This window comes from Bombina bombina, chromosome 7 (assembly GCF_027579735.1).
Source record: "Bombina bombina isolate aBomBom1 chromosome 7, aBomBom1.pri, whole genome shotgun sequence".
Taxonomy (NCBI): Eukaryota; Metazoa; Chordata; class Amphibia; order Anura; family Bombinatoridae; genus Bombina; species Bombina bombina.
In genome coordinates, this window is record NC_069505.1 from 626,805,651 (window position 1) to 626,825,658 (window position 20,008).

Consider the following 20,008-nt stretch of genomic DNA (forward strand, 5'->3'; position numbering starts at 1 on the left):
AGCCATCTAAAGTCAGTTGTTATGAGTTTTAAACTACAAAGCTGTAACATAAAACTCATAACTAATGTGTTAAAAAGTACACTAACACCCATAAACTACCTATTAACCCCTAAACCGAGGCCCTCCCGCATCGCAAATACTATAAAAAATGTATTAATCCCTAAACCGAGGCCCTCCCGCATCGCAAATACTATAATAAATGTATTAACCCCTAATCTGCCGCTCCCAATATCGATGCCACTCTAAAAAAATATTAACCCCTATTCCGCCGCTCCCTGACATCGTCACCACTATAATAAATGTATTAACCCCTAAACCACCACCCTCCCACATCGCAAATACTATTTAAATATTATTAACTGCCTACATCGCCCCCACTATACTAAAGTTATTAAGCCCTACACCGCCGCCACTAGAATAAACCTATTAACCCCTAAACTGCAAGCCCCCCACAACAAAATATACTAAACTAAACTATTAACCCCTACACCGAAAGCACCCCACATTGCAATAAACTAAATTAAACTAGTAACCCCTAAACCTAATGCCCCCTAACTTTAGATTAAAATTACAATTTGATAATAAACTGTCAATAACACCTAGGTGTCCAACCTTAGGGGGTGCTAGAATATAACTAATAACTTGATGAGAATACAGAGTGAAAGGATCTATCGCATATGTGACGATCAGTGGGTATGATATAATGAGACTAATTAGGTGATCACAAAATAACCTATATAGATAAAATATATGTGCAAAAACATATATACACACAAACATATAATTCTGATCAACAGTTATAAACCATAATTGGTTGAAAACTTAGCTGAGTCTTTGTCCGAGGTTAGAAGACAAAGTCCAAAAATCAGAATTATCCTGGTTTATTCATCAGTAGTAATGACTCATCTGTGTGTAGCAATCCAAATGTAGCCAGTAATAGACTGTCCAGATGTGATGAGCAGCTCCTCTCATCCTATAATATAAAAGGCCAAGTGTGTTTGTCCGAAGCTGTCATGCTCAGTAGAGACAGCACAAGGACAAACACACCTGGCCTTTGAGTCCCTAGCAGCAGCTGATCTGCGGCAGAAGTGGGCGCGACCGGGCATGAGCAGGGGCGTGGTCGATGGGAAGGAGGCGTGACCGGTCACAAATGGGGCGTGGCCAGCCTAAAGGGGGCGTGGTCATATGCGGTCGCGCGATAGAGAGATAGAGACTGAGGGGAGAGAGATAGAGAGATAGAGAGGGGAGAGAGATAGAGAGGGGATAGAGAGAGGGGGGGAGAGAGAGGAGAGGAAAGAGATAGAGAGGAGGGGAGAGAGAGGGGGAGAGAGAGAGAGAGGGGGGGGAAGAGAGAGGGGGAGAGAGAGAGGGGGGGAGAGAGAGGGGTGGGGGAGAAAGAGGGGTGGGGAGAAAGAGGGGTGGGGGAGAGAGAGGGGGGGAGAGCAAGAGGGGAGAGGGGGGAGAGCAAGGGGGGGAGAGAGAGGGGGGAGAGAGAGGGGGGGAGAGAGAGAGCGCAAAAGAGAGGGGGAGAGAGAGAGCAAAAGAGAGGGGGAGAGAGAGAGCGCAAAAGAGAGGGGGAGAGAACGCAAAAGATGGGGGAGAGAGCAAAAAAGAGAGGGGGAGAGAAAGAGCACAAAAGAGAGGGGGAGAGAGAGAGCGCAAAAGAGGGGGGAGAGAGCACAAAAGAGAGGGGGAGAGAAAGAGCACAAAAGAGAGGGGGAGAGAGAGAGCACAAAAGAGAGGGGGAGAGAGAGAGAGCAAAAGAGGGGGAGAGAGAGAGTGCAAAAGAGAGGGGGAAAGAGAGCGCAAAAGAGAGGGGAAGAGAGAGCGCAAAAGAGAGGGGGGGAGAGAGAGAGCGCAAAAGAGAGGGGAGAGAGAGAGCGCAAAAGAGAGGGGGGAGAGAGTGCAAAAGAGAGGGGGAGAGAGAGAGCGCAAAAGAGGGGGAGAGAGAGTGCAAAAGAGAGGGGGGAGAGCACAAAAAAGGGGGAGAGAGCGCAAAAGAGAGGGGGAGAGAGAGAGCGCAAAAGATTGGGAGAGATAGAGCACAAAAGAGAGGGGGAGAGAGAGAGCGCAAAAGAGGGGGAGAGAGGGAGCGCAAAAGAGAGGGGGAGAGAGAAAGCAAAAGAGGGGGGAGAGAGAGAGAGCAAAAGAGGGGGGAGAGAGAGAGAGAGAGCAAAAGAGGGGGGAAAGAGAGAGCAGAAAAGAGAGCGGGGAGAGAGAGCCCAAAAGAGAGGGGGAGAGAGCACAAAAGAGAGGGGGGAGAGAGCGCAAAAGAGAGGGGGTAGAGAGAGAGCAAAAGAGGAGGGAGAGAGAGCGCAAAAGAGGTGGGAGAGAGAGGGTGCAAAAGAGAGGGGGGAAGAGCACAAAAGAGAGGGGGAGAGAGCACAAAAGAGAGGGGGGAGAGAGCACAAAAGAGATGGAGGGAGAGAGAACGCAAAAGAGATGGGGGACAGAGAGCGCAAAAGAGATGGGGGGAGAGAAAGCGCAAAAGAGAGGGGGGAAAGAGCACAAAAGAGAGGGGGAGAGAGCACAAAAGAGAGGGGGGAGAGAGAGCGCAAAAGAGAGGGGGGGAGAGAAAGCGCAAAAGAGAGGGGGGAAAGAGAGCGCAAAAGAGAGGGGGGAGAGAGAGCGCAAAAGAGAGGGGGAGAGAGAACACAAAAGAGAGGGGGGAGAGAAATCGCAAAAGAGAGGGGGGAGAGAGAGTGCAATAGAGAGGGGGAGAGAGCGCAAAAGAGAGGGGGGGGAGGGCAAAAGAGAGGGGGAGAGAGAGCGCAAAAAAGAGGGGAGAGAAAGTGGGAGAGAGAGAGAGCGCAAAAGAGAGGGGAGAGAGAGAAAGAGGGGGAGAGAGCACAAAAGAGATGGGGAGAGAGAGCGCAAAATAGATGGAGGAGAGAGGGAGCGCAAAAGAGTGGGGGAGAGAGAGAGCGCAAAAGAGAGGGGGGAGAGAGAGCGCAAAAGAGGGGTGGAGAGCGCAAAAGAGGGGGGAGAGAGCGCAAAAGAGAGGGGAGAGAGAGGGGGGAGAGTGCAAAAGAGATGAGGGAGAGAGAGAGCGCAAAAGAGTGGGGGAGAGAGAGAGCACAAAAGAGAGGGGGAGAGAGAGAGCACAAAAGAGAGGGGGGGGAAAGAGAGTGCAAAAGAGAGGGGGGAGAGAGCGCAAAAAAGGGGGGAGAGAAAGCGCAAAAGAGAGGGGGGAGAGAGAGCGCAAAAGAGAGGGGGAGAGAAAGAGCACAAAAGAGAGGGGGGAGAGAGAGAGCACAAAAGAGGGGGGGAGAGAGAGCGCAAAAGAGGGGGGAGAGAGAGAGCGCAAAAGAGAGGGGGAAGAGCACAAAAGAGAGGGGGAGAGAGCGCAAAAGAGAGGGGGAGAGAGCGCAAAAGAGAGGGAGAGAAAGAGCACAAAAGAGATGGGGGAGAGAGCACAAAAGAGAGGGGGGAGAGAGAGAGCAAAAGAGAGGGGAGAGAGCGCAAAAGAGAGGGGGAGAGAGAGAGCGCAAAAGAGATGGGGGAGAGAGAGAGCACAAAAGAGAGGGCGAGAGAGAGAGCACAAAAGAGATGGGGAGAGAGAGAGTGCAAAAGAGAGGGGGGGAAAGACAGCGCAAAAGAGAGGGGGAGAGAGAGAGCGCAAAAGAGAGGGGGGGAAAGACAGCGCAAAAGAGAGGGGGAGAGAGAGAGCGCAAAAGAGAGGGGGAGAGAGAGCACAAAAGAGAGGGGGAGAGAGTTCAAAAGAGAGGGGGGGAAAAGACAGCACAAAAGAGAGGGGGAGAGAGAGCGCAAAAGAGAGGTGAGAGAGAGAGAGCGTAAAAGAGAGGGGGAGAGAGAGAAAAAGAGAGGGGGGAGAGAGAGAGCGCAAAAGAGAGGGGGAGAGAGAGAGCTCAAAAGAGAGTGGGGAGAGAGAGAGCTCAGAAGAGAGAGGAGAGAGCAAAAGAGAGGGGGGAAGGGGAGAGAGCAAAAGAGAGGGGTGAGAGAGAGAGCACAAAAGAGAGGGTGAGAGAGCACAAAAGAGAGGTGTGAGAGAGAGAGCGCAAAAGAGAGGGGGAGAGAGAGAGCACAAAAGAGATGGGGAGAGAGAGTGCAAAAGAGAGGGGGGGAAAGACAGCACAAAAGAGAGGGGGAGAGAGAGAGCGCAAAAGAGAGGGGGAGAGAGAGAGCACAAAAGAGAGGGGGAGAGAGTTCAAAAGAGAGGGGGGGAAAAGACAGCACAAAAGAGAGGGGGAGAGAGAGAGAGTGCAAAAGAGAGGTGAGAGAGAGAGCGTAAAAGAGAGGGGGAGAGAGAGAAAAAGAGAGGGGGAGAGAGAGAGCGCAAAAGAGAGGGGGAGAGAGAGAGCTCAAAAGAGAGTGGGGAGAGAGAGAGCTCAGAAGAGAGGGGAGAGAGCAAAAGAGAGGGGGGAGGTGGAGAGAGCAAAAGAGAGGGGTGAGAGAGAGAGAGCAAAAGAGAGGGGGAGGGAGAGAGCAAGGGGTGGGACCGCTGTACTGCAAAAAATGGCCCGTGTGAACGGGCTTTAGGACTAGTATAATATATTGCAGAAAACAGATATCTCTGAAAAAATCACAAAGAAAGAGGCCACCTCCTAGTGCAACACTGCGAGAGTGGTGATATAACAAATCTTGTGATAGAATGATACTCACAAGAGGAGCAGCACCAGTGTGCTAATTGGTACAGGCTGGGGAATTACAGTGACCCAGCTACACTGATCCTGAGACAGGATGATGGGATCCAGGGTATCCAGGTAAAAAGAGGCTCAGGCTTCCAAGTAGTTAAACATGTTTATTAAAATGGTTGTTAAAAACAGATGGTGTATATACTTCACCCAAAATATAAAAACAATTTTTAATACAGATTGCAATGCGTTTCTCAGCCAAACTGGCTGTTTCCTCAGGCAAAACATGAAACAGACAGTTTGCCTGAGTAAACTGTATCATCAAATATGTAATATTGTTAGGAAACATTTCCCAATGCTAAAGGCTGATGATGGACTGGTCAATGTAATACCCAATGGTTACACATATGCATTCAGAAAGGGTAGGAGCCTAGGGAATATACTAGCTCCCACACAACTCAAATCAGAGCACCCAGAGATTTCATCTTGGCTTAGATTCAAAGGTACATATAAATGCAGCTATGCACAATGTACAGCCTGTGAATATTTATAGCAGGGAGAAGGCTTTACTAGCAAAGTTACGGGGGAGAAATTTAAACATTTCTCTTGTTTAAACTGCAGATGCTGTTATGTGATCTATCTCCTTACCTGCATTGAGTGTGGGATTCAATATACAGAACTCACCACAAGAGAAACCAGAGAAAGGATTAGAGAGCATGTAACCAATATAAAGGCCGGAAAACTAACAACACCGTTGGTGCAGCACTTTAAACAGGCACACTGTAAAAGTGCTTACTCTTTAAGGTGGACCATAATTGAGATGGTAAAATGTAAAGAAAGAGGGGGAGATAGAGACAAATTACTGGCCAAGAGAGAAGTTTATTGGATACACAGGCTCAGGACAAGAGTTCCGGACGGATTGAATTCGGAATATGATCTTATCAATTTTTGGGAATAGAGGTCCTGAGAATGTGTATCCTGTTATAAACATTGGCTAGATATCTGAAGGAGTTAACAGTCTCCCCTAAAATTACTCAATGTGTAGATATTTATCAAGTAATACATTTTGTAATGTATATATAAATATAAAATACAAAAAATATATATACCTAGAAGCAATAATCTGTTCTAGACTTGTCTCATGTACTTGTTCGCATATATATGTATTCATGCTTGTATATATATGTCTTTCAAAACAAACCAGTTGTTGAAATGATTATAACTTCGTATTCTTGTGAGTTATTGCTTTAACATAGTTGCAATTTTGAATGAGTATATTTTATACATTGTAACACATTGTTAAATGGTCAGCAATAGTGGGTGTGTTTAAGTTCTTCTCCAAGTAAGCAAAAGGTGTAATTGTTTTTAATCTATTAGCAAGTTTCAATTGGTATATAAGGCCAATAGAATTTTAGACTGTAGCTACGATTACGGCCACTTGAGCCGAAACGCTTCAGCGGACAGTCCTTGGAGTGGAACACACACCACTCACATTGCCAAGAGATCATCTTTGTAATGGAATTTTTAAGAATTCTTCAATAAAAGTTTCCTTTATCACATTTCTGGCTACTAGTGCACCTTGATTTGTTGTGACTTTTGGTTTTCCTGAAACAGAGGTCAGCACCGTGGATTTCAGATGTTGTTTCCTGCTTACATGTTCCCACTCACCTCATGCGGCACTTGGAGGTCAAAGGTCGGAAGCCGGTGTAGTCTGATGATGTCAGACGCTGCAAGTGAATGAGCCATTAAGGGTAGTGGAGCATGGACGGTACCTGCACGGTTTGCTTACCGGATTGCACTTTGGAAATCTCAAATTGAGTAAAACGAGCATCTCTAACTTAGGACAGGTCATTCACAGATAACAGTGAAACTATCACCCGGACCGGACAGCTGAAGGTGAGGTGAGTGGAAGAGGGTTACAGAGTGTTGGAATTAACCCTAACAGGAACTTACTTGTTATTTGGTTCATACCGAAGTGGAGTTCTTTTGTTAACTGTGACATTAACCCTATGGTTATCATAGGTGCCGACACATAATTTCAATTATTATGAGTATCTTGTAATGCCCTTTGACCTATGTAATGCTCCTGCTGTTTTCCAGGAAATTATTAATGATGTCCTACGAGATATGTTGCAACAGTGTGTTGTGGTATACTTAGACCACATCCTCATACACTCACCCACACTTGAGGCTCATCGTTCTGATGTTAGAAGGGTTCTTCAGAGACTACGTGAGAACGGCCTGTTTTGTAAACTCGAGAAATGTGAGTTCCATTAGACTCAAGTAACCTTCCTAGGTTAGGTTATCTCCGTTGCAGGGTTCTCCATGGATCCTGACAACTTATCTGCAGTTCTGCAGTGCCCTCGCCCAGTTGGTCTTCGGTCAATTCAACGTTTTTTGGGGTACGCCAATTACTATAGAAAGTTTATTCAAAACTTTTCTTCCTCGGTCAAACCTATCACAGACATGACCCGTAAAGAGAATGATCCACTCCATTGGTCACCTACTGCCATTAAGGCCTTAGATAGTCTTAAGACTGCCTTTGCTGCCGCTCCAGTTCTGGCTCATCCTAACCCTGTCCTGCCTTTCATTCTTGAGGTCGATGTGTCTGATACTGGAGTAGGTGCCCTCTTGTCTCAAAGTCCTACGCCTGACGGTTCCTTGCATTCGTGTGGTTTCTTCTCTAAGAAATTGTCTCCAGCGGAGTGCAATTATGAAATTGGCGACAGGGAATTACTGGCCATAATTTTGGCACTCAATGAATGGAGGCATCTACTCGAGGGTACTAGCGTGCCAGTGCTCATTCTTACTGACCACAAGAATTTAACTTATCTATCTGAAGCAAAACGTTTGTCGCCCCGACAGGCCAGATATGTGCTATTTTTGTCCCGGTTTCATTATGTGGTCTCCTACCTGCCTGGTAGTAAGAATGTTAGGGCTGATGCCCTCTCTCGACAATTTTCACCTCTGTCCAAGGAGGAGTCTGTACCTACTCCAGTTATACCTCCTGACCATATTTTGGCTACCATACGAACTAATTTGACTTCTCCCTTGGGGGAGGAGATCCTGGCTGCACAAACCAATGCTCCTCCTGAGAAACCTAGTGGTAAGTGTTTTGTTCCTGAGAATCTTCAAACTAAACTTTTGCACACTTCATTGTCGAGCTCCCTGTTTCCAATGACAATACTGTTATCCTTATGGTGGTTGACCGTTTTTCTAAAATGTCACATGCATTCCCTTGAAGAAGATACCTATCGCTCAGGAGCTTGCTTCAATTTTTACCCGGGAGGTCTTCCGTTTACATGGGTTACCCAAGGAGATAGTGTCAGACCGGGGTAGCCAGTTTGTCTCCAGATTTTGGCATTCCTTTTGTGCTCAAATGGGGATTCAGCTTTCCTTCTCCTCGGCATATCACCCTCAATCCAATGGGGCTGCGGGACGGTCTAATCAAGCTCTGGAACAGTTCCTCCATTGCTATGTCTCAGAGCACCACAATAATTGGTCTGAACTGTTACCTTGGGCAGAGTTTGCTCGTAATAGTGCTATTAATGCTTCTTCCAGGTTATCCGCGTTCATGGTGAATTATGGGTTTCAACCATCCTTGTTGCCCAATTCATTCATGCTTCAGGGTATTCTGGCTTTGGAGGAGCATCTCCGGCAACTCCGTTCCACGTGGGTGCAGATTCAGTATTGCCTTCATCGTTCTATGCAGCACCAAAAGTTCCAGGCTGATCGTAGGTGTCTGCCTGCACCTTCCTACCAGGTTGTTGAGAGAGTTTGGCTGTCTTCCCGCAACTTGAACCTTTGTGTGCCTTCCAATAAACTGGCTCCCCGTTATGTTGGTCCTTTTGGAATACTCCGACGGGTCAATCCTGTGGCCTATGCTCTTGACCTTCCTCCTGCAATGCGCATCTCCAATGTTTTTCATGTCTCCCTCTTGAAACCATCGGTTTGTAATTGGTTTACCACTGTGTTGCCTCATCCCCGTCCTATCTTTGTGGACAACCATGAAGAGTATGAGGTCAGCAGCATTATTGACTCTCGTATGTCCAGGGGCTGCGTACAGTATTTGGTTCACGGGAGGGGCTACGGTCCGGAGGAGTGTTCATGGGTTCCCTCCTCTGATGTTTATGTTCCCGCTCTCCTCTGTGCCTTCCATGCCCGTTTCCCCAATAAGCCTTTTGTCCTCCTGCGGGGGAGGGGTCGTTGAGGGGAGGGTACTGTCAGGGTTTTTTCCCTGTTTTGTTTGCCATGTGCTGCTGGCAGCCATTTTACTCACCTCTCTTGCTGACTCTGGTGCATACTGTGTGATGCTGCTCATTTTCTGCACTTCCTTTTATGGCCAGACTGGTGTACATCATCCGTGTGAGACAGGATGTAGTCTCAGAATTGTGATGTCATCACTTATTATTTAAAAGGCCTCTGTTCAGTATGCTTTGCCCTTGCGTTGTCTCAGACCTGTTTCTGAGAGCTCCTGTGTATTACCTGGCTGTCTGACGTCCCTCCTGGTTCCTGATCCCTGGCTTGTTCCTGACTCTGTTGTTCTCCTTGTTCATGATTCTGGCTCGTCTGACTTCTCACTTTGGCTCCTGACTCTGCTCGTCTGACTATTCGCTTTGGCTCCTGACTTGGCTCGTCTGACTACCAGTTCTGGTTTTAAATCCTGGCTTGTTATTTGTCTTGTAGACTTTTTATTATTTTTTGCTATTAATAAAGGTGTGATTATTTTTGCACTTCTCGTCTCAGTCTGATTCCTGGAATCCTGACACACACTGACCTGCCATCTGACCCTTGTCACTCAATTTATCTGTACACTGACCTGTCATCTGACCCTTGTCACTATTAACTCATCTGTATAATGACCTGCCCTCTGACCCTTGTCACTCTTAACTCATTTGCACACTGACTTGCCATATGATATTTATCACTCTCAACTCACCTGCACACTGACCTGCTATCTGATCCTTCCCACTCTTAACTCACCTGCACACTGACCTGCCCTCTGAGCCTTGTCACTATAATCTCATCTGCATAATGACCTGCCCTCTGACCCTTGTCCTTCTTAACTTATCTGAACACTGACCTTTCCTCTGACTCTTGTCACTCTTAATTCACCTGAACACTGACTTGCCCTCTGAGCCTTGTCACTATTAACTCATCTGCATAATAACCTGCCCTGTGACCCTTGTCCCTCTTAACTTATCTGCATACTGACCTGTCCTCTGACCCTTATCACTCTTAACTGATTTGCACACTGACCTGCACTTGTCACTCTTAAATCATCTGCACACTGACCTGCCCTCTGGCCCTTGTCACTCTTAACTAAACTGCACACTGACTTGTCATATGCTTCTTATCATTCCAAACTCATCTGCACAATGACCTGACCCTTGTCACTCTTAACTTATCTGCACACTGACCTGTCATCTGCTTCTTGTCATTCCAAACTCATCTGCACACTGACCTGCCATCTGACTGTTGTCACTCTTAAATCATCTGCACACTGACCTGCCCTCTGACCCTTGTCTCTCTTAACTCATCTGCACACTGACCTGCCATCTGACCCTTGTCACTCTTAACGCATCTGCACACTGACCTGTCATCTTCTTTTTGTCATTTCAAACTCATCTGCACACTGGCCTGCCATCTGACCCATGTCACTCTTAAATCATCTGCACACTAACCTGCCCTCTGACCCTTGTCACCCTTACCTCATCTGAAAACTGACCTGCCCTCTAAACCTTGTCACTCTTAACTCATTTGCACACTGACTTGCCATCTGACCCTTATCACTCTCAACTCACCTGCACACTGACCTGCTATATGATCCTTCTCACTCTTAACTCACCTGCACACTGACCTGCCCCCTGACCCTTGTTACTCTTACCTAATCTGTACACTGACCTGCCCTCTTACCCTTGCCACTCTTAACTCATCTGCACACTGACCTGCCATCTGACCCTTGTCATTCTTAACTCATCTGTATACTGACCTGCCCTCTGACCCTTGCAACCCTTACCTCATCTGAAAACTGACCTGCCCTCTTAACCTTGTCACTCTTAACTCATCTGCACATTGACCTGCCCTCTGACCCTTGTCAATCTTAACTCATATGCACACTAACTTGCCATCTGACCCTTATCACTCTCAACTCACCGGCACACTGACCTGCACTCTGACCCTTGTCACCCTTAACTTATCTGCACACTGTTATCTGCACACTACCCTCTGATACTTGTTACTCCCAATTCATCTGCACACTGACCTGCCATCTGACTCTTGTCACTCCCAACTCATCTGTATACTAACCTGGCATCTGAGCCATGTCACTCTTAACTCATCTGCACACTGACCTGCCCTCTGACCCTTGTCACTCATAACTTATCTGCACACTGACCTGCCCTCTGACCCTCGTCACTCTTAACTCATTTGCACACTGATTTGCCATCTGACCCTTATCACTCTCAACTCATCTGGACACTGACCTGCTATCTGACCCTTCTCACTCTTAACTCATTTGCAAACTGACCTGCACTCTGACACTTGTCACTCTTAACTCACCTGCACAATGACCTGCAATCTGACCCTTGTCACTCTTAACTTATCTGCACACTGTTCTACCCTCTGATACTTGTTACTCCCATTTCATCTGCACAGTGATCTGCCATCTGACCCTTGTCATTCTTAACTTATGTGCACACTGACCTATCATCTGCCTCTTGTCATTTCAAACTCATCTGCACACTGTCCTGCCTCCTGACCCTTGTCACTCTTAACTCATCTGCACAATGACCTGCCCTCTGACCCTTATAACTCTTAACTGATCTGCACACTGACCTGCCCTTTGACCCTTGTCACTCATAACTAATCTGCACACTGACCTGCCCTCTGGCCCTTGTAACTGTTAACTTATCTACACACTGACCTGCCCTCTGACCCTTGTCACTCTTAACTCATTTGCACACTGACCTGCCCTCTGGCCCTTATCACTCTTAACTGATCTGCCCTTTGACCCTTGTCACTCATAAATAATCTGCACACTGACCTGTCCTCTGGCCCTTGTCACTCTTAACTCATCTGCACACTGACCTGCCCTCTGAGCCTTGTCACTCTTAACTTATCTGCATACTGACCTGTCCTCTGACCCTTATAACTCTTAACTGATCTTCACACTGCCCTGCCCTTTGACCCTTGTCACTCATAACTAATCTGCACACTGACCTGCCCTCTGGCCCTTGTAACTGTTAACTTATCTGCACACTGACCTGCCCTCTGACACTTGTCACTCTTAACTCATCTGAACACCGACCTGCCCTCTGAGCCTTGTCACTCTTATCTTATCTGCACACTGACCTGTCCTCTGATCCTTGTCACTCTTAACTCATCTGCATACTGACCTGTCCTCTGACCATTATCACTCTTAAATTATCTGTACACTGACCTGCCTTTTGACCCTTGTCACTCATAAATAATCTGCACACTGACCAGCCCTCTGGCCCTTGTCAATCTTAACTTTTCTGCACACTGCCCTCTGACCCTTGACACTCTTAACTAATTTGCACACTGACTTGCCATCTGACCCTTATCACTCTCAACTCACCTGGACACTGACCTGCTATCTGACCCTTTTCAGTCTTAACTCACCTGCACACTGAACTGCCCTGTGGCCCTTGTCACTCTTAACTAATCTGCACACTGACCTGCCCTCTGACCCTTGTCACTCTTAACTCATTTACACACTGACCTGCCATCTAACTCTTGTCACTCTTAACTCATCTGTATACTGACCTGCCCTCTGACCCTTGTTGCTCTTAACTCATATGCACACTGATCTGCCCTCTAAACCTTGTCACTCTTAACTCATTTGCAAATTGACTTGCAATCTGACCCTTTTCACTCTCAACTCACCTGCACACTGACCTGCTATCTGACTCTTCTCACTCTTAACTAACCTGCACACAAACTGACTTGCCCTCTGACCCTTGTCACTCTTAACTCATCTGCACACTAACCTGCCATCTGACCCTTGTCACTCAACTCATCTGTATACTGACCTGCCCTCTGACCCTTGTCACTCTTAACTCATCTGCACATTGACCTGCCCTCTGATTCTTGTCACTCTTAACTCATCTGCACACCAACCTGCCCTCTGAGCCTTGTCACTCTTATCTTATCTGCACACTGACCTGTCCTCTGACCCTTGTCACTTTTAACTCATCTGCATACTGACCTGTCCTCTGACCCTTATCACTCTTAACTGATCTGCACACTGACCTGCCCTTGTGACTCATAAATAATCTGCACACTGACCAGCCCTCTGGCCCTTGTCAATCTTAATTTATCTGCACACTGCCCTGCCCTCTGACCCTTGACACTCTTAACTAATTTGCACACTGACTTGCCATCTGAACCTTATCACTCTCAACTCACCTGGACACTGACCTGCTATTTGGCTCTTCTCAGTCTTAACTCACCTGCACACTGACCTACCCTCTGGCCCTTGTCACTCTTAACTAATCTGCACACTGACCTGCCTTCTGACCCTTGTCACTCTTAACTTATTTACACACTGACCTGCCATCTGACTCTTGTCACTCTTAACTCATCTGTATACTGACCCTTATCACTCTCAACTCACCTGGACACTGAACTGATATCTGACCCTTCTCAGTCTTAACTCACCTGCACACTGACCTGCCCAGTGGCCCTTGTCACTCTTAACTAATCTGCACACTGACCTGCCCTCTGACCCTTGTCACTCTTAACTAATCTGCACACTGACCTGCCATCTGACCCTTGTCACTCTTAACTCATCTGCACATTGACATGTCCTCTGACCATTTTCACTCTTAAAGGGCCACTGTAAGTAAATATTTTCTATGCCTGTTACTAACTAACTACCCCAAATACGCTTTTTATCAATAGCATTTCATTAACATATCTCTACCATAAATCAGAAATCTTGTCTGCAAATTTAATTGTTTTCCAAAGCCACTCCGTGGGTATCCTTTGCTCTGTACCAATCCGTTTACAATACCTAGGTTTCAAAATGGCGCTTTAAACACAAAGTTATTGGTTTAAGTATTTAAGTATTTAAACACGCAGTGCTTAAAATAGTGGGCAGGATAACGTGACATCATCGGTGAATAAAAGATATAACTTTTAGAACGTTATGAAACTTCGTTTTGGAGAAAATATAGGTCAGTAGGTTTTAATTAATGTTTATTAACTTTAATATGTTAGTTGTTTAGCTTAAAAATTATAACAGAAAATAATCCTTTAACTCATTTGCACACTGACTTGCTATATGACCCGTATCACTCTTAACTCACCTGCACACTGACCCACTATCTGACCCTTCTCACTCTTAACTCACCTGCACACTGACCCACTATCTGACCCTTCTCACTCTTAACTCACCTGCACACTGAAATGCACTCTGACCCTTGTCACTCTTAACTTATCTGCACAATGTTCTTATAAAATAAAAGGGAGAGATAGGTGCGCTAGGCCAAATAGATAACCAAACACCCCCTTAAAAAGACAAATATCCCTACAGTTGTCTAAAATAAGAGAGAAAATATACAGGTACTAAGGGAGGCGCTAAAAAAGCCAAAGGTCTCAAGCACTTATAAAATTTAATAAAAACACATAAGCATACAATAACATATGTAAAAGGGACGTCTCCCCAAAATGAATACTACTATATAAAAACTTGAAATACTAAAAAATACAATTGATAAAACTTCCACAGATATAAAAATCATACAATCTGTATAGAGCAGTCCCAATCAGTTCGTTATAATAGGGTCAGATAGAAATGTCTTTTCTCCATATAGGGGTAATCACAGCTCTGTGATTACACCTTGACAGGCGAAACATGTCAGCACCAGTATCGTTCAAGTTCATGCTACCATTGTGATTTTCCATGGTCGTGTATACATGGATTTTTAATCTGGAATAAAATCAAGTCCTTTTTCTGGTACAATTGTGAGGTCCCTTTAGTAGCAAGATTGTATGATTTCATTTAAAAGGTCAGAAGAGAAAAATACCACCTTAAAAAGAAGTTGCTACTAAAAGTCAAATACCACCTTAAGGCAATTCTGCTAATTGAAACCACCACCAATCAGACTGAAAGATACCCCTTTAAATAAGGTCATTCACACTTGCCACCACTATCTTGATAAAGCCCATAGGAGGGCGAAACGCGTCGTGTGTGTTGGCAGTGTTGTTTTTATTTCTGTGACAACAATTTATATATCTTTTGATTCCTACTTAATAACCCGGGTTATACATTTTGGAACTATCTTCTCCTAAATAGGAGCAAATCATCTGTAGGACTTGTGTTTGGCAGCAATTCTGGGATATCCTTCACATTGCCCAGTATCCAATCCCTTGCGTGCTATAAGCACTAAGTGCAGGGCTCATCTGAGAGGACCGTGACTACAGGTCATAGAAGTAAGCGCAGGAATCGGCTTCTTCTCCTAACCGGAACATCTTTCAGTGACGTCAGACGCCGGAAAGTTTCAGTCGGCCACGCTCGAGGTGAATACCGGGCGAGGGGAAAAGACATCCACCTCACGTATAAGGATCTGGTAAAGTACACGGCTGAATGTTTTGCTAAAGTGATATCTTACACAGTAAGAGAACTTTGGAATTGCAAGTATATAATTATCTACTTACACTGTTTGGCAGCTATTGGTCTATCAATTTGGCAGCTTGGTGGTATTTGACTAGTGAAACGCTGACCACATACTCAGTTACTTTTTATATGGAGAAAAGACATTTCTATCTGACCCTATTATAACGAACTGATTGGGACTGCTCTATACAGATTATATGATTTTTATATCTGTGGAAGTTTTATCAATTGTATTTTTTAGTATTTCAAGTTTTTATATAGTAGTATTCATTTTGGGAGACGTCCCTTTTACATATGTTATTGTATGCTTATGTGTTTTTATTAAATTTTATAAGTGCTTGAGACCTTTGGCTTTTTTAGCGTCTCCCTTAGTACCTGTATATTTTCTGCACAATGTTCTACCTTCTGATACTTGTTAGTCCCAATTCATCTGCACCCTAACCTGACATCTGACTCTTGTCACTCTCAACTCATCTGTATACTAACCTGCCATCTGACCCTTGTCACTCTTAACTCATCTGCACACTGACCTTCCCTTTGACATTTGTCACTCATAACTCATCTGCCCACTGACCTGCCCTCTGGCCCTTGTCACTCTTAACTCATTTGCATACTGACCTGCCCTCCGAGCCTTGTCACTATTAACTCATCTGCATAATGACCTGCCCTCTGACCCTTGTCACTCTTAACTTATCTGCACACTGACCAGTCCTGTGACCCTTGTCACTCTTAACTCATCTGCATAATGACCTATCTTCTGACCCTTATCACTCTTAACTGATCTGCACACTGACCTGCCCGTTGACCCTTGTCACTCCTAAATCATCTGCACACTGACCTGTCCTGTAGCCCTTGTCACTCTTAACTAATCTGCACACTGACCTGCCCTTTGACCCTTGTCACTCAACTCATTTGCACACTGACCTGTCATCACCCTTGTCACTCTAAACTCATCTGTATACTGACCTGCCCTCTGACCCTTGTCACTCTTAACTCATCTGCACACTGACCTGCCCTCTAAACTGTGTCACTCTTAACTCATTTGCACACTGAGTTGCCATCTGACCCTTATCACTCTCAACTCACCTGCACACTGACCTGCTATCTGACCCTTCTCACTCTTAACTCACCTGCACTCTGAGCCTTGTCATTCTTAACTCACCTGCACACTGACCTGAACTCTAAACTGTGTCACTCTTAACTCATTTGCACATTGAGTTGCCATCTGACCCTTATCCCTCTCAACTCACTTGCACACTGACCTGCTATCTGACCCTTCTCACTATTAACTCACCTGCACACTGACCTGCACTCTGACCCTTGTCACTCTTATCTTATCTGCATAATGTTCTACCTTCTGATACTTGTTACTCCCAAATTATCTGCACACTGACCTGCCATCTGACTCTTGTCACTCCCAACTCATCTATATACTAACCTGCCATCTGACCCTTGTCACTCTTAACTCATCTGCACACTGACCTGCCCTTTGACCCTTGTCACTCTTAACTCATTTACACACTGAGTTGCCATCTGACCCTTATCACTCTCAACTCACCTGGACACTGACCTGCTATCTGACCCTTCTCAGTCTTAACTCACCTGCACACTGACCTGCCCTCTGGCCCTTGTCACTCTTAACTAATCTGCACACTGACCTGCACTCTGACCCTTGTCACTCTTAACTTATCTGCACAATGTTCTACCTTCTGATACTTCTTACTCCCAATTCATCTGCACCCTAACCTGCCATCTGACTCTTGTCACTCTCAACTCATCTGTATACTAACCTGCTATCTGACCCTTGTCACTCTTAACTCATCTGCACACTGACCTTCCCTTTGACATTCGTCACTCATAACTCATCTGCCCACTGACCTGCCCTCTGGCCCTTGTCACTCTTAACTCATTTGCATACTGACCTGCCCTCCGAGCCTTGTCACTATTAACTCATCTGCATAATGACCTGCCCTCTGACTCTTGTCACTCTTAACTTATCTGCACATTGACCAGTCCTCTGACCCTTGTCACTCTTAACTCATCTGCATAATGACCTATCCTCTGACCCTTATCACTCTTAACTGATCTGCACACTGACCTGCCCTTTGACCCTTGTCACTCCTAAATCATCTGCACACTGACCTGTCCTGTAGCCCTTGTCACTCTTAACTCATTTGCATACTGACCTGCCCTCCGAGCCTTGTCACTATTAACTCATCTGCATAATGACCTGCCCTCTGACCCTTGTCACTCTTAACTTATCTGCACAATGACCAGTCCTCTGACCCTTGTCACTCTTAACTCATCTGCATAATGACCTATCCTCTGACCCTTATCACTCTTAACTGATCTGCACACTGACCTGTCTTGTAGCCCTTGTCACTCTTAACTAATCTGCACACTGACCTGCCCTCTGACCCTTGTCACTCAACTCATTTGCACACTGACCTGCCTTCACCCTTGTCACTCTAAACTCATCTGTAAACTGACCTGCCCTCTGACCCTTGTCACTCTTAACTCATCTGCACACTGACCTGCCCTCTAAACTGTGTCACTCTTAACTCATTTGCACACTGAGTTGCCATCTGACCCTTATCACTCTCAACTCACCTGCACACTGACCTGCTATCTGACCCTTGTCACTCTTAACTCACTTGCACACTGACCTGCATTATGACCCTTGTCAATCTTAACTTATCTGCACACTGTTCTACCTTCTGATACTTGTTACTCCCAATTCATCTGCACCCTGACCTGCCATCTGACTCGTGTCACTCCCCACTCATCTATATACTGACCTGCCATCTGGCCCTTGTCACTCTTAACTCATCTGCACACTGACCTGCCCTCTAAATCGTGTCTCTCTTAACTCATTTGCACACTGAGTTGCCATCTGACCCTTATCACTCTCAACTCCCCTGCACACTGACCTGCTATCTGACCCTTCTCACTCTTAACTCACCTGCACACTGACCTGCCCTCTGACCCTTGTCACTCTAAATTTATCTGCACACCTTTCTACCCTCTGATACTTGTTATTTCCAATTCATATCTGCACACTGACCTGCCATCTGTCTCTTTTCACTCTTAACTCATCTATATACTAATCTGTCATCTGACCCCGTCACTCTTGACTCATGTGCACACTGACCTGCCCTCTGACCCTTGTCACTCTTAACTCATTTGCACACTGACTTGCCATCTGACCCCTATCACTCTCAACTCACCTGGACACTGACCTGCTATCTGACCCTTCTCAGTCTTAACTAACCTTCACACTGACCTTCCATCTGGCCCTTGTCACTCTTAACTAATCTGCACACTGACCTGCCCTCTGACCCTTGTCACTCTTAACTAATCTGCACACTGTCCTAACATCTGACCCTTGTCACTCTTAATTCATCTGTATACTGACCTGCCCTCTGACCCTTCTCACTCTTAACTCATCTGCACACTGACCTGCCCTCTGACCATTGTCACTCTTAACTCATTTGCACACTGACTTGCCATCTGACCCTTATCACTCTCAACTCCCCTGCACACTGACCTGCTATCTGACCCTTCTCACTATTAACTCCCCTGCACACTGACCTGCCCTCTTACCCTTGTCACTCTTAACTTATCTGCACACTGTTCTACCCTTTGATACTTGTTATTTCCAATTCATCTGCACACTGACCTGCCATCTGACTCTTGTCACTCTTAACGCATCTATATACTAATCTGCTATCTGACCCCTGTCACTCTTAACTCATCTGCACACTGACCTGCCCTCTGACCCTTGTCACTCATAACTCATCTGCACACTGACCTGCCATCTGACCCTTTTCACTCTTAACTCATTTGCACACTGACTTGACATCTGACCCTTATCACTCTCAACTCACCTGGACACTGACCTGCTATCTGACCCGTCTCAGTCTTAACTAACCTGCACACTGACCTGCCCTCTGGCCCTTGTCACTCTTAACTAATCTGCACACTGTCCTAACAGCTGACCCTTGTCACTCTTAACTCATCTGTATACTGACCTGCCCTCTGACCCTTGTCACTCTTAACTCATCTGCACATTGACCTGCCCTCTGACCATTGTCACTCTTAACTCATTTGCACACTGACTTGCCATCTGACCCTTATCACTCTCAACTCACCTGCACACTGACCTGCTATCTGACCCTTCTCACTCTTATCTCATCTGCACACTGACCTGCACTCTGTCCCTTGTCACTCTTAACTTATCTGGACACTGTTCTACCCTCTGATACTTGTTACTCCCAATTCATCTGCACCCTGACCTGCCATCTGACTCTTGTCATTCTCAACTCATCTGTATACTAACCTGCCATCTGACCCTTGTCACTCATAACTCATCTGCACACTGACCTTCCCTCTGACACTTGTCACTCATAACACATCTGCCCACTGACCTGCCGTCTGGCCCTTGTCACTCTTAACTCATTTGCACACTGACCTGCCCTCTGACCCTTATCACTCTTAACTCATTTCCACACTGACCTGCCCTCTGACCCTTGTCACTCTTAACTCATCTGCACACTGACCTGCCATCTGCCCCTTTTTTTTCTTCTCCTTTTGTTTAAACCTTAAACCTTTTGATCATAAGCTTTATATCTTCTCTACTATTATTTAAATTAGAAATAATTATACCGAATACCACATTTGCCATAGGGAATATCGGCTTTTTGTGTATCCAAAGCTTTGTTCGTTGTTGAATGTCTCTGTAAGTAAAACACATATAAACAACTTAGAACTG

The 20,008-nt window shown here is 45.8% G+C and overlaps 1 protein-coding gene across 1 annotated transcript in view; it reads left to right on the top strand.

Annotated features, from left to right (window-relative positions):
• Window positions 1-20,008, top strand: part of LOC128636756 (indolethylamine N-methyltransferase-like) — an 80,762-nt gene that overhangs the window by 49,593 nt on the left and 11,161 nt on the right. The window lies entirely within an intron of this gene.